Source organism: Perca flavescens, chromosome 3 (assembly GCF_004354835.1).
Source record: "Perca flavescens isolate YP-PL-M2 chromosome 3, PFLA_1.0, whole genome shotgun sequence".
In the NCBI taxonomy this organism is placed as follows: Eukaryota; Metazoa; Chordata; class Actinopteri; order Perciformes; family Percidae; genus Perca; species Perca flavescens.
Window position 1 is genome coordinate 27280291 of NC_041333.1, and position 20029 is coordinate 27300319.

Consider the following 20029-nt stretch of genomic DNA (forward strand, 5'->3'; position numbering starts at 1 on the left):
AGAGCAGAATAAGAATGAAAGTATGATGATAATATTTTCATAACAACAGCAACACACATTAAAATGTCCACTCATTGGGTTTAACTACGGCTCATTCAACCCTCAAATTGAATCCAAAAGGATAACTAATACTGCTGGCTCATTAAATCCCACAGCACAATGCAGAAACCATATTGGGCAAACAAACAAATTATCAAAATTAGAGCACCACGAGATTATCAGTTGAATCATGGTTATAAAATTAGTTTTATGTTGAACATACAATATTTCAAAAGAAAAGTTTGCGTGTCCTTAGGCAGAGTGTTAAAAAGTTTAGTATCCACTTGTGTGTTTGTGTGTGTTCGCATGTCCATGCAAATGTGTTTTGGTGTCCGTAGGCGGGCGGAACATTTGTTTGTTGGCGGCATCTTTCCCCTAAGTCCTGTCTAATGGGGATAAGGGAATGGCCTCTGGCAAGAAAGATAGGAGGATGTTGTGTTTATTCCGACAGGTCCACAGGCTACAGCCTCACTATCACAACGAGAGGAGGAGGGAGCTGGAGGAGAGGAGAGGAATGAGGAATTCACCAGAGAAGAGTGATGATTAAGACAACAAAGGGGAGTGATAGGAAGTAAAAGAGAAGGGGGGATTATTGAGAGGAGAGGGGTAACGCCGGGGAAAGTCATGATGGAGAAGGCAATGGGGAATGACAGAGAGACTTCCACTCTGCCAAGGGAGCTCCAGTATTGTTAAAAGATCCTCATATGCATACTTGAAGCCCTGCTATCCACAGTTGGCAGATTCCAGGCCCTTCAAAAGTGTGGCTTTAATCTGCATCAGTCAACCCAACTCACTAATTCCGTTTTATTGTCGATTAATGCAAAGCTGCAACCACACACACACACACACACACACACACACACACACACACACACACACACACACACACACACACACACACACACACACACACACAGGCATGGTTATACCTCTATGTTATTAAAGTGCTCATATTATGCTGTTTGGCCTTTTCCTTTTCCCTTATAGTGTTATATATATTTATTGTGCAAGTTATAGGTTTGAAAGTGAAAAGCCCAACGTCCACCCCAAGTTTCAAGTTTCAAGTTTATTTGTTATGCATAGTAATACACTTACAACAAGCAGTGAAATTAATTCCTGACTCCACTCCAACTGGACTATCTCATAACTAATAACATAATTAAGTTATAGAATAAAAGTCAAGTTAAAAAGATGAATTAATAAGAAGCTAAAAATAAAAATAATCCACCCAGATACCCCTACTCATAAATATAAAACCTTGTACTACTAAAGTGCTCACTAAAGTAGATCCAGGGCTTAAAGTGCAAGGTGCATTGAGCAGTTTGTCATGTTTTGATCCAAAGGGACTTACCATCTCCAACAGAAAACACTGTTTACAAACTGCTCCAAACAACTCGATTGTAGTCCAGCGTTTACTTCCGTGATGAACGTGCGTCACTTTCTAACACATGTAATTATGCTCGCCTAGCTGCTAGCGTGGCACGCCCTCATACTCTGCTTCTGATTAGCTAGCAGTGCGTACCTAGGTACTGCGCATGTGCGACTCCCAACAAAGATGGTACAGAAGTGTGATGCCTCACTCTGTAGCTAAAACAGAGAGCTCAACACACAGGGTGAAAAGAGGAGCTGCAGCAGTGTGCAGTACAACGAAAATATGATGTTTTTTTTTGAAAATGAAACCATGTAAACCTATTCTGGTACAAATTTTAAATGCAAGTATGAACCTAAAAATGAGAATAATATGTGCACTTTAATACTTTTTATTACATGCCAGACTATGATGAACATTTGCCACGGGATGTAAAAAATTTAAGTTGGGGACGATGGACTCAGGCAAAATGTAAGTGTTTCGGATATGTAAGCAGAAAAGATTACAGCAACTAGACGGCTGACAAGATGTTACTAGATTTGAAGCACTAATTGTATTAACATGTATTTATCTAGTGTCTTTATAGTTATGATCTACTCTGCGCTGTCTCTATTTATACCATAATCTATGACTATGATTTCAAACTCAGCTCTGTTGCTGTAATGACAATTTCCCCATAATGGATCAATAACGTTGAATCTCCTTATTAAACTCTCATGCACCGGAGTACATACACACATCTGTACTCAATTTGGCAGTAGGATCAAACACACTGGAGAAATGTAATACATGATAATGTATTCATTTAGATCCCAGACAAACGAATACACATAAGTCTCATTTATTTCCCAACACCTGTTGCATCTGTGTTGTCAGCAACATAATCTGACATTATTGATTAGAGCCAAGCTGGAACGTTCAGCTAAACTGGCTTGTAACTCGGTTAAGTTTATAATAATGTGGGGTTAGCTGTACCTCGTATATCTTGTGTCAGTTGCAGATGATGTGTGAATGAACAGCTGTCGAAGCAGCACGTATGCCAGATGTAGGGAGGCAATGCTGCAGCACAATTCGTCACAGTAAGGATATAAGAAAACAAAAATACCCATTTGCCATTAGCCTGTTCTTCATCTTCAGATGTATCTGTCTGTCATGTATTCAGTCATCTGTTTCTCCACCCATCCATCTGTTCATCCATCCATACAAACATCCATCCTGTCTTTGAAACCTCTGATCGCTTCCCTCATCAACATCCAGCAGCTAGATCTTTATTAAAGTTGTTGCATCAAATTAGACCAGACATTCTGGCTGCTATTTGCTTACATTACTCGTCTTACTTTTACAAACAACCCCCTGCATCCCCGTAAGGTATATGGTATACTTGTCAACACTTCCTTCCAACTTCTACATGCTTTCAGTTGCAGGGAAATCACAAGCATATATTTGGTGTACTTTTGGGAAACATCCTGACATTTTCAAGATCCTGTCTGCGCTGAAAGAATAAAAAGCCCTGAAGCGCTAAAAAACACATCACAGCAGCGCACAGACACACAGATGTGCACAAGTACACACATTTGTCGCGGCAAGGCCAGTGAGCTCAGGATCACCACTATCTAGGAGCAGGCCTTAGGCGACTCATTCATTTTGGAGACCACCGCAGCTTAACTCCCCTTCCACATGTCAGAGCAGACAGGAGAATGTAAACATCACTTTATGCCCACTACGTTTTGTGCAGGGAGGGCTACACATCTCTCATTGCCCCTGCAAGTCTTCTTCTCAGGCATTTAGTTATGCAATTTCTGTCTGGGAAGCTGTTTTAAAAAAATAAATACAGCAACAGCGTTTTTCACTTTTTTTGGCCAGGAACTGCGCTGTCATTACTGTAGGATAGACAGGTTTTTACCTTATCATTGGCAAGTGTGAATATGTGGCCTAGTGTGGGTTTGACAAGAGAATAAATATGGTATAATACATTTGCGGTGATGTAACTATGCTGCAATCACGAGACAGCATGAAAATTAGGCTGTCACCTATTCTGAGAGCCTGCTTCAATAATTGAGTATCCCTCCGAAATGTTGTGCGTGGTATGTAGGGTATTATGGCATTTCTGATTACAGTCATTTATCAACGTCTTTGTTATTGTTGCATTCAATACAGTATTACTGCAATCAAGTTATTTGGGGAAACATGGTGATATTATTTCCTTGAGAGTAAAGTCACAATTGGTTGATCTTGTTCTTGATCTTGTAAAAATAAGTATTTCATGATTCAGCCCTTACATGACAGTGACTGTCCTTCCTTATGTGCCTCTAGAAAAGCTTTTAAAAGAGTGGGCCTATGTGTCTGTATACACTTTCCAATCCAATGGTTTGTGAAAGTACTATTAAATGAGATACCTCAGTGGGACACTCTACACACACACACACACACACAATCACACACACACCCACACACTGACAAGGCACTTCATTAGCCAAGGACCTAAATGCCAGATATATCTAGCTGCTGTGCACTCTGGGTAATAAGCCCTGGACAAAAGCTCTCCTTTTCTTGACTCCAAACGAGGCCGCTCACATATAGGTATGTGCACCAGCACACACACACACACACACACACACACACACACACACACACACACACACACACACACACAGACACACAGCATTGATATTAGCAATTCAGCTTGTGAACAGAAAATGGATCCCCAGCATGGAAAGGTGACATTAACATCACAACTCAAACTAGTTCAAACGCCATGGAATGGTCTCAGCGTACTGAGAAATGGCGTCTGTGTAGCTTACCTGAGGCACACGAGGGATAATTACCAGGCTGCTTCCACCTCTCTCCCTTTCCACCGCTACCTCTCCGTGGGAGAACATTGTTCTTTGTAATTACTTCGGAGGGCTGCAAGTCGAGTTACGGTAAAGAGATGTGCTGTCTCTCTCTGTCCCTCCATTCCCCATATCTTATGTTCTCCCTCACTAATCATTGTTTTGAAGTTAAAAGTATAGAAAACTGAATTTAAAATGCATTCAGACAACCTTAGATAGTTCAATTTTGATAAATGTGAACTGGCTTTACTATTGATTACTGACATCTAAGTGAGACACCTCATTTTTTGCCAGATATTGGGTTAAATTCTACTCTATTATACAGTATTCTGGTTTAGGACGTGGCTCTATAGTGCGCCAATTCATTGTACGGTGGCTTTTGTAACAGCACATTCATTTAATTTTATTATTTCATCAAAGTCTATGAAGTGTGCCTTTTGATGAGGTGCTGACCTCTACTTTATTGCTCATTTATTAACTGAACTACATTTTAGCTGAGCTGAGAATTTAACACTTTTGATTTGGATCCTATAGTCTCAATGCAAAGCTCCAGTAGTTTACACTCAATGTTGGAACATGTGTGTGTGTGTGTGTGTGTGTGTGTGTGTGTGTGTGTGTGTGTGTGTGTGTGTGTGTGTGTGTGTGTGTGTGTGTGTGTGTGTGTGGTATTCATTAAACCTATAAAATGCATTAAGTAGACAGCAGACAACTTTCAAGTCTTGAAATGTTTTCATTTGAGGTTCACACAGCACTGAATACACTACAGCACAAGTTTGCGCTAATCACAGAGCAGCCTAGGGGCTATGGTAAACTTTTCAAATACAAATGTAGTAAGAGATAAGATGTAGCAGTATTACCCAACACTGTTTTAAAAGATCTCGGAGTGAAGAACAGGCAGTAGTAAATCATGTGTTGCCAAGTCCCCAGCAGCACTGCAGGGGTTCGTTTTAAAGCAGTTACACCCTAATGCTTAAGGATTGTTTTTGCTTCTGCTTGGGCCTTAGTGAAAGGTGCTGTAACATTGGTATTTAGAAAAGTTGTGTTCACAAAGGAGACCTTTATGGTGCCTGGCGAGTATTTTTGAATTTGGGATGCATATCATATACTGCAGCAGTGCAAGTCAATCTCATATATGAATGAATGCTATTGTACATAACATATTGTTAACTTATAAACTTACATCCAGCAGACATGGAGCAGCACTATTAATTTGGAGTTGTGTTTCTGGCCACCTTGTTAGTTTTAGTTAAGTATTAATTCTACTTTTAGTTCTGTTTTTGGTCTCCACCAACTCCTTAGGGATATGTCTGGCACTTTAGCTGCTAAATGTTCCATTATGTTTACAAACTGCTTTGTCCATCTGCTATGTTGTGCCTGACAAGTTGCGTACCATGGGTATATACAGGCTTGTTCAATGAGAGCTGCCAAAGATTTACTTCTGCGGTATTAAAATTTGGTATTAAATGACAAGGCATTTTTTGAAACTTGATAATATGGAGGCAATTCGCTCGGTGCCTAAAAGTATCGACGTTCGATACCCAGCCCTACCTGTGCGTGCTGGGATTAAATGTTGCCTTGAATAGAGACTGAATAGTTATATCTAACTTGTGAAATACTTTTAATATGTATGTCAGTGTGACAACTGGCACATTGATTCAGGACAGAACCTTCATCATATGTTAAATAGATGAATACATGAATGGATAAATTGACTGATTGTAGCAAAAACAGCGGCAAGTTCAACTTTCAAGTTCAGGTCCATTCTTGGCAAGCAAGTATGAAACAGTCACATCGCACATCTCAATCAACACTTCTAGTTCCCATTCGCTGTCAAATTGGACATCATGACCAGAGTGCAGCGCTAAAATAGTTGTTTTTGGTCACAGATATATTTTTTTCCTACTTTCCACCATCAAAGAAATAAAACCTGCCTAGTCTGACTTTAGATGAATTTCCCTTTAATCAAGAGACAAACTGACAGTGTGCTTGGGAGGAGATTTCAACCATCAGTCGGTGTCGCAGACTGACAGATCCATGCTTCTGCCTCCCAATGACGTCCTGGCAGGGTGCCACACAGGCAAAGCCCGGGCTGGTAGACAACATTAAAGCTGAACCTACACATCCACAGTCACGTCAGAAGACACCCCAAATTATATTGATTGAGGATCAACACTTGAGATGAGAATCTTGGGTTGCTTGTAATCAGTGGTTAGCTTGCCTTGATGTTGCTGTGATCAAAATAGTGATAAAGGCAGTTGAATATCACATACGTTTTATTTGAACAGCTGTGTGCTGTATTTTTGTGATTTTTTTTTTTTTTGTTCCTTAAAAGAAAAGTCCCAACTTTCAATTGTTCTTATTCCCATGGATCCCTGAGCAAACATGATGTCACTTCCAGACTTTCTGGTGCAATTAAAATGGCATGGGATGTTTACTATGGAATATAGTAGTAAACATAAGATTATAATATTCCAGAATCAGAAAAAGAGTACTCACGATTACCCATAATGATATAAACGGAGACCATTGTAAAGAATTCCAATTTCCAGCCACAAAATATCCTGTGTATTTTGGGGAGCAACATGACACTGTTTGTGTTACCTCAACTTAAAAAAGTTACCAATTTCATGATGAAATAAGGTATATATTGGTAAATTATTTTAAAATAAGTTAATTAAGTTAAAGGTCCAATATGTAATCTATTTAAATCCCAAAACAACCCCAAGGCATCATCAGATATTAAGGAAACATGCTAAGTTTAAACTACTATCTTTGCTGACTACAATGCTAATGCCACTATTTTCTCCTTTTGATATTTTTTATATAGTTTGTGTTTTGGCCAGTTTGACAGCCAGGCCGAGTTGCCAGATATACCTGGAAAAACGTAAACCCAGCATGCTACAGCTGTGATGTTAGTACAGCCATGAAAACAGCACACAAAGGAACAGGAACAACGGAAATAGATTCTACCTGACGTAAAAAAAAAACAGCATGTTTCTGACAGTTGCGTGACCAGAGACGTAACAACCCCCTGGTAAATATTGGAGATGTATTTGAAAGATGGAGACAGCTTAGAGCCCAAAAGGACGCCGAGTTGGCTTATTTCCTCCTGAATAGGGAGCTAAGCATTAGCTTCAGGCTAATTTAGCATGGCTACAACATTTGTGTGCTCACACTGAATTATATAGCTAGAGTACCCGAGTTGGTTACTCGCAAAAACAATTGAGACATAGCCAGTAAAGTGATCCCGACTGGTCCTGGCTAACGCCGCCGGGGGAGACAACTCTCTCCAGTATTTTGAATTTGTACTGCAGTAACTTTTTTAAACACTAGCTTTAGTATTATTACATATTGCACCAAGTAAAATAAAATAAAAAATGTTCAGTGCAAGAGCTTCAAACGTTATTCCCTATGTACTGTATATGAAACAAATGAAAGTGTATGTGAGGGTTTCCTTTATGTTGATTATCATTTCCGAGCATCAGCTTGTTTTTTTTTTATTCTGGGTAGCTTCTGCAATTTGAGCTGCCAAAGTAAATAAATGCCTGTTTTCTCTTTAATCCCAGTAAGGTCAAGAAAATGATGTGTGTCTGATTTAAGAGTGTTAGAAAACCACTAATTACAAATGGCAGTTATCGTCACTGCAAAACGGCTAGTAATTAACTGAAGCAGATAAATACATATTTTCCATGATAGTAAGAGGTGATTTATCCAGCAAAAACATAATCTCTAGTGATGACTCAGATTGTGATTATTAAACAGATTTATGGACGTTTGTTTGTGATGGATAATGGAGATAATGTTATCATTGGAAATTGTAGGTGAACCTAACAATGTGTATTTATGTCTGGGTGTTCAGATCTGACTGAGTTACGAGTCTGTTATTTTTGCACAAATTGCGGGAACCGAGTGATATTGGTTTTAAAATAGCTTAATTGCCTCAATAAGCTGTGCTGTTACTGCTACTGTGTTGATGAGTGGGCCAAATCAGTGGTACGAATACAATAACACTTTACAATAAGGTACACAAATGTGAGAAGTAACCAAGAAACAAGGGAGGAACAAATCAGGAGCAACCTGATAATTGATAAATTGTTTATAAGTACTTCCTAAATAACTCAGAATCAAGGACTATATAGCAGAAAATGATGAGTTACTAGAGAACAGTACAATGCTATTAATACATCAGTAGGTAGTGATTAGTTCATAAATATCTGTGAATTGGAATAATGATCACTATCTTCAAGGCAAGTTTTTTTTTCTTTCTGTACATTGATATCGCAAAATCAACCTGCCTAGTTGTGATTAAAGAAAAGAACTAACACTGAGCTTTGAGTGTAATTGCCTCAAGGACAATGCGATGGCAGTTGTTTATAGAGAGGAGTTCATATTCACTTCCACCATTCACACTTCACAATCAAAGCTTGCTTCTATAACAAAAAGGCATGCCTGAAAGAAGTCCTTTCTGAACAATTGATCTATTAACATAAAGGTCAGACAGAAATTGAATGAATAATGCATTTCTATTAGACAAGTCAGATACACTGAAGAAATGAAAGGGAGAAATAGATTTTAGTTTGTTGCCCAGACCCAGCAAAGGCTGTCTGTTGCAGCTGTAATGTTCACTTGGTGTGAGATGCATAAGTAGAAGCAGCAGAGCATGAGCAGTGAGGATAACATCTTAAGTAGCCCACACTCTCTGTGATGGCATCACAACTTAGCTGATGCCTCTTTTGATTTTAAATGCCAAACCAAATATGTTTTCTTTTATGTTTGTGTCAATGTTGTTTTGTTATTGCTTCCCAATAAGCATAATTCAAAGCTAGCTAAAAGTAAGAGCAGAGGTCAGACACCAACTGTAGAGTTTACAAGTGCAGCAGTGTTAGTGAAATGTGGCTTTCTCTCTTGATGTTTCCATGCTATCATTTACCAAAATGACACAAATGTTTTCGACCTTTAAAATGTAATTAATTTCCAATTACGATACTGCCATAAATTATCAGAAATGCAGTAACATCAGCTATGTGGGAGAAATGCATAAGCAGTACATAATGGCAGTTATTGAGAATGTAGTAGGTAAAACATTTTGAACAGTCTGCATTTTTTGGCATAAAGTTTTTTTTACTCTCAGATTAAACTTTGGCTTGTACAGTGTTCAACAAGTCCTCCATATTAAATTATGAAATACGTCTGTCCATGCCCTCTTGAAAGACACATATGTGTTTTCTGATCTGATGCCCTTTCAGGCAGGACAACATAATTTGTCCCTGCTTTCCACAACCATTAGAAATACTATAAGTAAATAAAATATTATTAGTACTTGTTATTATTAGCAAAAAAACGACTTGACTTGACAAAGGGGCAAATCAAGTATGATTTCCAGTCCAGCCCCTTTGTTGAGAGTATTTAAAGTTGCAATTATTTTGTTTATATATTGTCATAGTATTATCTAGATAGTTGTTTGTATTCAGAAGTTAATTTATTTCAATTAACCTGCCTTTAGTTTTTAGTTTTTTCAGCTTTGATATACAGTACAGGCCAAAAGTTTGGACAAACCTTCTCATTCAATGCATTTCCTTTTTATTTTCATGACTATTTACATTGTAGATTCTCACTGAAGGTATCAAAACTATGAATGAACACATATGGAATTATGTACTTAACAAAACAGTGTGAAATAACTGAAAACATGTCTTTTATTTTAGATTCTTCAAAGTAGCCACCCTTTGCTTTTTTTATTAATAAGGGAAAAAATCCCACTAATTAACCCTGACAAAGCACACCTGTGAAGTAAAAACCATTTCAGGTGACTACCTCATGAAGCTCATTGAGAGAACACCAAGGGTTTGCAGAGTTATCGAAAAAAGCAAAGGGTGGCTACTTTGAGGAATCTAAAATATAATGTTTTTAGTTATTTCACACTTTTTTGTTAAGTACATAATTCCATATGTGTTCATTCATAGTTTTGATGCCTTCAGTGAGAATCTACAATGTAAATAGTCATGAAAATAAAGAAACACATTGAATGAGAAGGTGTGTCCAAACTTTTGGCCTGTACTGTATTTTAAACAGTGCATTCAATAACTGTATAAACGTGAGTTTCATGTACTAACTGAACATAGTTAATTAAAAGTTATGTATATCCAAGTGAAACTAAACATCCACACTAAGTTCTATAAACTAACTGCACAACTGCTAGTAAGTTTACAGTAAAAAAAATAAAAAAAACCTTTCTAAGGCTAGATTTAGTTTTTGTTCTGAAGTATTTTTGTAACAGTGGAGAGAGGAACATACAGTAGCAGAGGCTGACTGTAGCTCTCTTTTAAGTGTTGAGGTGCTTCATGTACTGGAGGAGAGAATAAATACTTCCTGGGGGAAAAAAACAGACTTGGCTTCTAGTATTCTCTTTGCTGCCAGAGTGGACAGATAGAGGAGGCCAACAGCCATAGGCGTTTCCAAATGTGAGCATAGAGTCCAGCTCTTCTGAGAAGCTGATACTTTGATGACTTATTCGTTAATGTGCTCTGTCTTACAGCCTTTAGCTACAGTATTTGTTTGATTAATGTAGAAAAGACGGGGGATTTAATTAGACATATCTATCAATAAGCTCTGTTTTATAATTGTATTAACATGATAAGGTTATATAATTAAAAGTGCTACCAGAAAACATGGTTTACATTAGCTGCGCTTTTATTATCTGTTTGTCAGGGCAGCTTAATAAGCTGCCAGACCAGACCAGAGAATGCACCCTCTTTGCTGGCTCTAGTCAACTATTTCCTACAGCGTTGGATGCATTTCTGACTGGAGCGATCTAATTTAGCTATTAGATTGTTGTCAACACCAACTGCAGGAAATTCCCTTTGAAATTCTTTTCATAGAGTGCTTGAGTTTATCTGCCACTGTGCAACCCGTTTTTTGTGTCCAAAACTACAAGCCATGTCAGACAAAAGGATTGACGTTTGGCTCATCTCGTATCTCAGGCGCTGTGTCTTTGAGCAACAAAACTCTCTAACAAGGCAACATTGTTCCAGCCAGCGTCAAAACCCTGGTAACTCATATTGACCTCTCAGTAAACACAGCAAGTGTTTGTTTGTGGTCTAGATGTCACCAGCTTATCTTTTTCACATTGCGTTTGCCTGGAGTTGGTTCTTCAGTGTTGGATGGATGTGAAGTCACCTCTCTGAACAGAAGCACATAAAAGCACTCTTCAAGCACTAAGCCTGTGGGGTGTCAGTAGTGGTGTTGAACGGATGACCACAGGAAGCATAGTTTTTGTCAGAGAAGACATTTTTGATATGGCATAGTTCTGTTTAATTCTGAGGTGTCAGGATTTTGAGAATTAAGTCAGATTTCTGAGTTTAAACTCAGAACTCAGATAAATATTCCACACGTTTCCCCAATTCTCTTTTATAGTCCTGACAGACAGACAAAAACACAGATATATGTGATCAGAAATAACCAAAACCAATTTTTATGCAGGACTTTATCACTCATAGTAAGAAGCTAATTGAGAAAACAAGGTTTTCATGGCCTTTAACGCCATAATGCACCTATAACAGAAAAGCAAGGGACACAGTGAGTACACACACGCACACACGCTGTGACAGGCTCTCTCCCATACTGCCGCAGGTCAGAGCATGTGCTAATGAGGCAACATCGCTGTCAAATTAAATGTTAATAAGGGCCATTTCCTTCGACCAACAACATTAACAAAAGTTCGAAACACATTTGACTTTTAAGTTTGTTAGCTTAAACAAGGACGGCATATCAAAACACACATTACCAGCTACTACAAATAAACAGGAAATAGAAAACAAAGACTTATTTATCTGATTTTTATCTTATAATCAGCAGTACCCAAATGAAATATTTTACAATTTTATATGTATCTGTTACACAGTTCAATTTTGAGGAAGCTCACCAAAATAAACAAAACAACATATTGTTCCAGCTACACAAGCAACAAATATGAGTTTACGCTCCCAACAAGTCTTAATCCGACCCTGAAACGTGGTATGAACTGTGCTGCTTTTATCAAAATACCAGCAAACTGGCTCAAGGAAAAGCATCATAAATCAAAAGTGTTTCATGAAGTGAAGTTCTATTTATATCTCAGACAGAGCTACTTCATCACCAAGGAAAATTTCTTTGAAACAATAGCTACAACCTCAAAAAGTTGATTGTGTTTAGATAGCTTCCCTCTCGCCTATCTTCAGTCCTCTCAGAATAACTGCATGCAAATCTGTAAACTGACATCTCTAAGTGTTTGTGGTAAAAAAAAAAAAATAACAGTATATTCTTTCTGGTGTGAGTCCTTGCTCCTCTCTGACAGTTTGAAATAAAGCTGAAGCAGAGCACTGTCCAAGTGATTAACGACTTGAATGCTCTCTCTCTCACACATACACACACACACACACACACACACACACACTGTGACACACAGTCTGCTTGTGATAGAGAAAGAGCTTTACCCCCGATCAAATACATCACAGACATTTTAAGTTTAAATTGCCCTCACTTCAATGCAGATAAGTATCTCGCACTGCAAGGTTATCACAGTTTGCACACATACATACTAATAAACACATACATATGAGCCACTGAAACATTTGCAAGCCACTTTTTACACACATACACATACACACAAATACACACACACACACACACACACACACACACACACACACTTCTGTCAATGGCTGATACCAACATCATAAAGTTTAGTGTATGCATATGATTACTTTTATCACCATTCATGTAAAAACAGCGCGCATATACAGTCATAACTTGAATTGATGGCACAAAATTGTAGCTAGATAAATGTTAAAAATAATATGCATTTTAATTTGTCTTTGTCTGTATTACTTTTGTAGTCATAGCAACTGAGGAAAACAGAAAATAAACATGTTTTGAATGGTTTGTAGTGTTTGATTTTTTTTAAAGGTGAAACTGTCAACAATAACAGTAACAAAATAATTGTGGTTATGCAAATAACCTCAAGAGGTCACAGTTTAGTTTCTACTTTTATGCAGTCGCAATTCAAGCTTCAATCGCCTTCCAATCTACTATGACAAGCTAAGAATCCAAGAAATCACCTCGCCAGCTTTAGGTCATGCATAAATGTAGCGAGACTGCCGATGCCTGGAGGCTGAAAAGACGGTTTTTGTCTTGTTTGTCTCTTTTCTCAAGATTAAATTCGATAATCATGCCAGTGGTTGTGTAGCTAAAGTAACGTTCCTAAAGTTCATCTCCTGTTGTCTTAGATGAGTAAATAGATAATCAAAAGCTCCTCAGTCCGCCCAGAGAGCTCAACTTGTTAGATGTGATATATATACTGTATATGTGTGTGTGTGTGAGTGCGTGCGTGCGTGCATGCGTGTGTATGTGTGTGTGTGTGTGTGTGTGTGTGTGTGTGTGTGCTGCGTGTTTGCTTCACAGTGTGGACAGTATACTCATTATACTCATTGTTGTATGTGCATGTGTGTGTCAATTTGAGAGTGGCCATGCAGCTAGAATCAGGTGTGTGTGTATGCATGGGCGTTTGTGTGTTGATGTAACTTTTTTCTTTTTTGCATTTGAAGTTGAACACATTAGGGTTAATGCATGCGTGCATGTGCATATGTCGGTTCATGTCTCAAGTGTGTTCGTCAATTATACAATTCTGAGAATCACTTGCTTCTTGCACTGTTTCCTGAGTGGGTGCAAGGAGACAGGACTTGGCACTGATTCGCTATCTTTCCACCACAAACCGTTTAGCTTTAAGGACTTTTCCCTCTGACTGAACAAAGTTCTTATGGAAGGCGACAAGAGCATGTGGCTGGCACAAAGTGATTTCCCGTTTTACTGTCACTTTAAAGTGATATGCTACATGTCGCACAGTCAAGTCCCCACTACCTGTGACAGATAGAAATTGCCCTGGCTGAGGCCCCACAAAATGGGTTTTCCAGTTGATGTGAGCGCGAGCAGCAAAGAAAGTGACTTGGAGGGGAATCAAAATCAGTTGGCGATTGCTTCAAACAGTAATGGTGGTCCGGTGGCTTGACGGTACATAGTGTTGGGAGTATGTAGTGATGCTATCGGCGGATGCAGGTGATGTTCCAGACCTGAAAAGATAAGTTGATTATCTCCTCGGTCCCCATGATAAGCTCTAACATTCTATAGGCTGACAAACTGTGTGTCTGCAGTTTGACCCTGATAGAGATGGTAGTCCAGAGGCTGTAGGTTTTTCGGATATGGGTTGTGTATTTTTACTCCTCGTGTACTGTATGTCATGTGATCATCAGAAAGCAATGCAGTTTTTTAATGGTAACCTCTCTGAAAAAGGGACTGTTACTATGAAGAAACCCTGGTGGTTGAAGAGTAATTCCAGCACCCGAGACATGACTGATGGTAGCAGACAACCATTGCATTCTATGTGTGTTTGGAAGCTTAAACACAGAACATAATCAAACATCTAGGATCATTTGAATTTCTTTTGTTTCTTGCATTTCAACCTGCAGTAATTGTTTTTTGGCGTGCAGTGGAAACAAGTTGTGAACATAACACTGGCATATCATCACCTTTTGACTTTACCAACTCCAGAGCAAGGTTTTTATAGTTTTGAAATCTCAATTAGTTTTAATTTTTATTTTACTTTAGACTTTTCAATTAATTTTTTTTAGTTAGTTAGTTAACACAGTGTGTTAGTGTGTTTGCTAGTTTTAGTTTAGTTTCAGTTTTTCAGAATGATTTAGTTTTACTTTTTATATATTTAAGTGTTAGTTTGTTTTTGTCAGGGCCAGTTATAATGTCTCAGAAGTATGTAGCTGTGATACCTACGCAATACATGGTTGGAGAACTGAATCGGAATGGCCATGATGCGTAATGTTTAATCTTGGGGGTACTTTAGTGTCCGACGTGAAGCACCATCGCCTGAAATGTCAGTGTCAAGTCCACGTTCATTTTTATTTAGTTTTTATTTGTCTTTTAACCTGCTTAGTTTTATTAAATTAAATTTTAGTTTATTAAAAATATTATACACTGCTTATTTTCATTTTAGTTTACTATAGTAATCCTGTTCCTGGCTTTTTAACTGATGAATGCGCCACTCTGTTCACCAGCTAGTCTCTGGCTGTCTCTGTTTGCCGTTTGGTGCTGAGCAGGTAGCGTTCAGGGTTTTTCAACAGCTTTCACTCAAAACAGCAACCTGCTGGGGCAAAGATGGTAAAGTTAGACTGGACATCTACAGTAAGCAAAGAGCTGAATAAAGCTCCATAAAGCAGAGAGGAGCTGCAGCTTCACGTGATAATTCTCTGTGCGTTCATCACTATTAGCAACACCCTTCATATTGTCACATTGTTTTTACATTGTCGTTATTAAGATATCTTAATATTATAGCCGTTTTAAAGTTGCTGAAGTCATCTTCCAAAAGGCCTCAGAATGGTCCCCGCTCACATCCATATAGGGTAACTTACATACTTACATACGACCAATAAAATGTTCAATGTGATCAAACAAGTACAACACTAAAGTGAATGGAGCTAAATGACTGCTTGGAAAATAAGAAATCCAATTTTGTGAAATGGTCAGCAATAATGTAATTGCACATGGAACAATTGGTACAGGCTTTTCAAGAGCCTATTTAACCTTGTTTACAGGTTTGGTAAACCATGCCCTGGGCAATAACTGTTTATCAGAAGCAACTAATTCTTGTGTTTATTGGTTATTTCTCGATGCAGACCTGTTGCATTACGTAGTACTATATGAAAAGACAAACAGTGTGTGGCATTTTGTTTCAATGTTCTAAAAACCTTTCTAATCCTTGTTTGTGCCAGAGGCTAATTTCCTCCCGCACAGAGTCAGAGTTTAACAACAGTGGCAGAGTTTCTTTTGTTATTAAACCACCACTGTGGTTAAATTACATTCATCTGCTTGTTTATTTCCTTGTGTCAGTTGAGTATTTTAGCATGATTATTAGCTTCAAGCTTTCCCTCTATTGCTCTTTCTGTCTTTATAGATATGGGTAGAAGAAGGGAAAAAGTAGGGATGATTTTGAGCCCGGAAAAACACATTCTTCTGCCTCCTGTTTCCTCCTGCTCCCTCTCATCCCTTGTCCCTGTCAGGGTTGCTTGGCATTATCTGCTGGAACAGTTGCTCTGAGGAGCAAGACAAACTCTCCCCCCTCCTTCTTTCCCTCCCACATTTCCATCCCTGCCACTATCCTCCTTTCTCATTGCCCTGCACAGAAGAGAAAGCAATTAAAAGGGAATCTGCTAGATTGTCTGTTTATACCATCTGAGAGAAGGTTGCCAGGCTGTTATGATAATAACGCATTGCTGGATCATTACCCAGAATCTTCGTTTTACTCGTGCCTATCTCTCAGTGTGCACATGAGGCCTTCTGAGCCGTGGCACTCGTGCTGCCACACATGACAGAGCTTGAGAGCATGAGGCCTTTTCTTCTCGACCACAGTTGTTGAGCAAGTTATAAATCGTTGCTGTCTTTGCTTTTGTTTCTCTCCTTTTCTCTCCTTCTTTCTGTCTTCCTGCCCTCCTTTTCTTAGAAAATGTTATTGCCAAGTGTTGACAAAAGGCTTTAATTATGGGCACTCAAGGGTAAACTATTATTCATTAATTATGACTATTGAAAAGCAATGTATCCACATACTGTTATTCCACATGCCTGTAAATGACCCGGATTACATAATGGAGCCAAAACGCTAATTATTAAGTACAAATCATGCATTGACGTATGCACATTCCAATACATGAGTGAATTGTTTTGATCATGCTTAGGAATTTATTTTACAAGTTCTGTCTCCGTTGGATCTGTTGCATTAGTGTGTTTACAATAGAGTGACAAGCTTCTCATGCCTCTGCTATGCAATCAAACCGCAATTTTGGTCAAAGATAAGATAATAGTTGATTTGCATTCATTCATGAGCCCCCTACTGAGTCCAAATTATGGTCATAAAATATTTTGCGGAAATGAGTTTTACGGCAGAATCTAATAGCACTTCTAGGGCTGTGCCTTGCCGCATGAATAAGTGAATGAATGAATCAATATATTTGCACTTCATTATCATCATGCATTGTGATCCGGATGAGATCGCAGTCTAAAAGCCTGAAATGTACTCTAACAGCCTTCCTGTTATGAAAGATTGTGTTCAGGCACTGTGAATACTGAGATCAACATCTACATGTCAAAGTCTATTAGGCTCATGGTTTCCTTGTCCTTTGATCTGTAGACAGATGCCAACTCAGCATCAAGTGAGTAATTAAAGATAATTTTAAGGAAAAACCGCGGAGTCAGAACCTTTTACACTTAAGCCTCATGCGGCATGCAGTAGTTGTTCACATTATTTAGCCTTGTACAGGCTCAGGGGGCCACTTGAAGCAATGAGTTATCCTTGGTGCTAAGTGCTATGAAAGACCTTTGCAACAGCAGCGGGATTCATGAGTTCGTTCAGCACCATCTGAATTGGCTCTGTTAAGGAATAATTATAGTTATACCCCATGAAAAGAAAAGAAAATAGAACAATAATAATAAATGTTGGAATTGTGACATGTTCTATTGTGGCTATGCCTACACCATCAATGGATTTTGTTGTTGAACACCACGAGTGCAGGCAATTTTGTCCTAAAGATACAACCAAATAAACAAATCAAATCTGTGGCTGTGCTTGAAATATGAATACTGGAGAGTCATTAGAGCTTTTGTGTACTGACAAATCTCTCTTCAGAATGCAGTTCCACAGTTGTTGCCTGCGGCTCGAAGTGCGTTAACTTGACACCATTTTGGAAAAGGTCACCCTGCACCAATCAGGATTTAGCCAGGATTTAAAATCTAATAACAAATTGGTGGATTGTTTGGTCATTGTCAGTCAAATCTGATCAAACCTCACCCTCTTTAATACAGTACAGTACTGAACAGTACTGATAGAGCAGATTCACTTTTGTGTGTTAAACTCTTAATAAATAATATCTAAAGAAAATGTCTTCTACTTCTAATCAGTCATGAATGACAAATTTATTGAGAAATGCTTAAGCTTTGAAGTCGTGTTTTTAAGGGCTTTACAATGAAATAAACCATACAAGTTACCCAATAGTAACCTGTAAAAACTCAGTTTCCTATAATTGTGGTGTCACTAAACACAATTTAGTGCAAAAAGTAAAAAGTAGAATAATTAATAATTCAACAGACTGTCAATGTTAATCTCTGGCATGTGTGAGACGAGTTTAGTAAAGTCCACTCATTTCAAGTCCACGAATGAAGTGCATTTGACTTAAAATATATGCCTTTAAATGATATAGGCAGCCTTTTTAATTGCCTGATTTCACATAGATATCAGGAACAGCTGTTAACCTTTCAGCATCTCTCCTTTGCTATTTCATCCCTGGCAACAAACCATAGAAGACCTTTCTGGCTCTCTCAATTGACATGACACCTGTCAGTTATGCGTTTAGTATGCCGTCCCCTGTACGCATGACTAACCTTTAAAGTCCACCCGCAAGACTAAATGCTGTACATTGTCAAACAGCATCCCTCATAACCCTACTTAATAAGGCTGTACTTTTTAAATTGGCCCACAAGGGAGAAATGCTAATTAGTGTAGCAAGACGGTATAAAAGCCAATTCTCAAACAGGAAATGATGATAAAACAACCTGCACCCCAAGCTTTGATTCGCACCACAATTATTTAAGACACATCTTCAGTTCAAAGTGTTACCTCTGAGATAAAAAAAGACTGTGAGTATGAAAAAGGTAGCAAAGCTCTTGGCTTATATGTGTCTGATTTTCTGAGCTTTGCTAAATCTTTACTAGATGTGAGTGGAATCTATGTTGTTGAGATGTAGTGCAGGTTTTGGTAGTTCGACTTTGTACATTATCAGTAGCTTTCCCAAAACACATACAGTAAATAGTGTGCTGGGCCAACAAATTCAAATAAGCCTATTTCCCTCAGACAGAATTTATGATGCTGCATTTCATTTTGCAGCTTAAATAGAGGCAGCCAGTTCTGGGGTATTGTAGCACTTTTCTTTTTTTGCCTCTGCTCTCGTTCAGTGGCACTGCATCATCAACTGATTCACCTCTTTCTGCCCGTAATGCACCAAAGCAGAACACAGTGATGGATCGAATAAGAGGTAAATGTGCAGAGTGGATGAGGTAGTAGTTCCACTGTGTCACACTTGGAGACAAGGCCTTATGTGACATCCTGTAATAATAAGAGCAGGTTGTACATTGAGAGGGAATGCAGCGTGAAGAAAGAGATGGGCGGGAGAGGTCGACGATCTGCAGCCGGTAATCATGGAGTAATAATTATAATTTGCAGCTGTAAGAGGCATGTGGCTTACATTAGCAATAATATGTCTTTCCCCTATACTTACACCCTTTTCAACAGCACCAATGTATAGACCTAAACACAGATGCAGGGATATCCTGATGCAATGCAATACAAGCTGTTGAACTAACACTTCTCAGGTGCACTTTCAACAAACATGTAATAGCCTATTACACTAGCTTTTTTTTGTTTTTGTGTTGCGGCCATGTTGTCCATCCTCTACATGCACCAACTGACTGTTGTACTGTACAGTCTGACCACAGCGGTATGGGGTAGTAATGAAATGGAGAGGAAAAGGAGAACAAGCAAAGAATGGGACGGGGAGAGGAGAGGTTAAGAATTGGAAGGATGGATGGAGCAAGAATGAATGAGGAAGACAGAGAGGGAAGGGCAAGGACAAAAAGCAAAAAGAGAGGGAAGAGACGGAAAGGAGAATGACAAAGAGAGAGTGAAAAAAGGGAAGATAGGAAG

At 38.6% G+C, this 20029-nt stretch overlaps 1 protein-coding gene across 1 annotated transcript in view; it reads left to right on the forward strand.

Moving 5' to 3' along the window:
* Window positions 1-20029, forward strand: part of lsamp (limbic system associated membrane protein) — a 208495-nt gene that overhangs the window by 102470 nt on the left and 85996 nt on the right. The window lies entirely within an intron of this gene.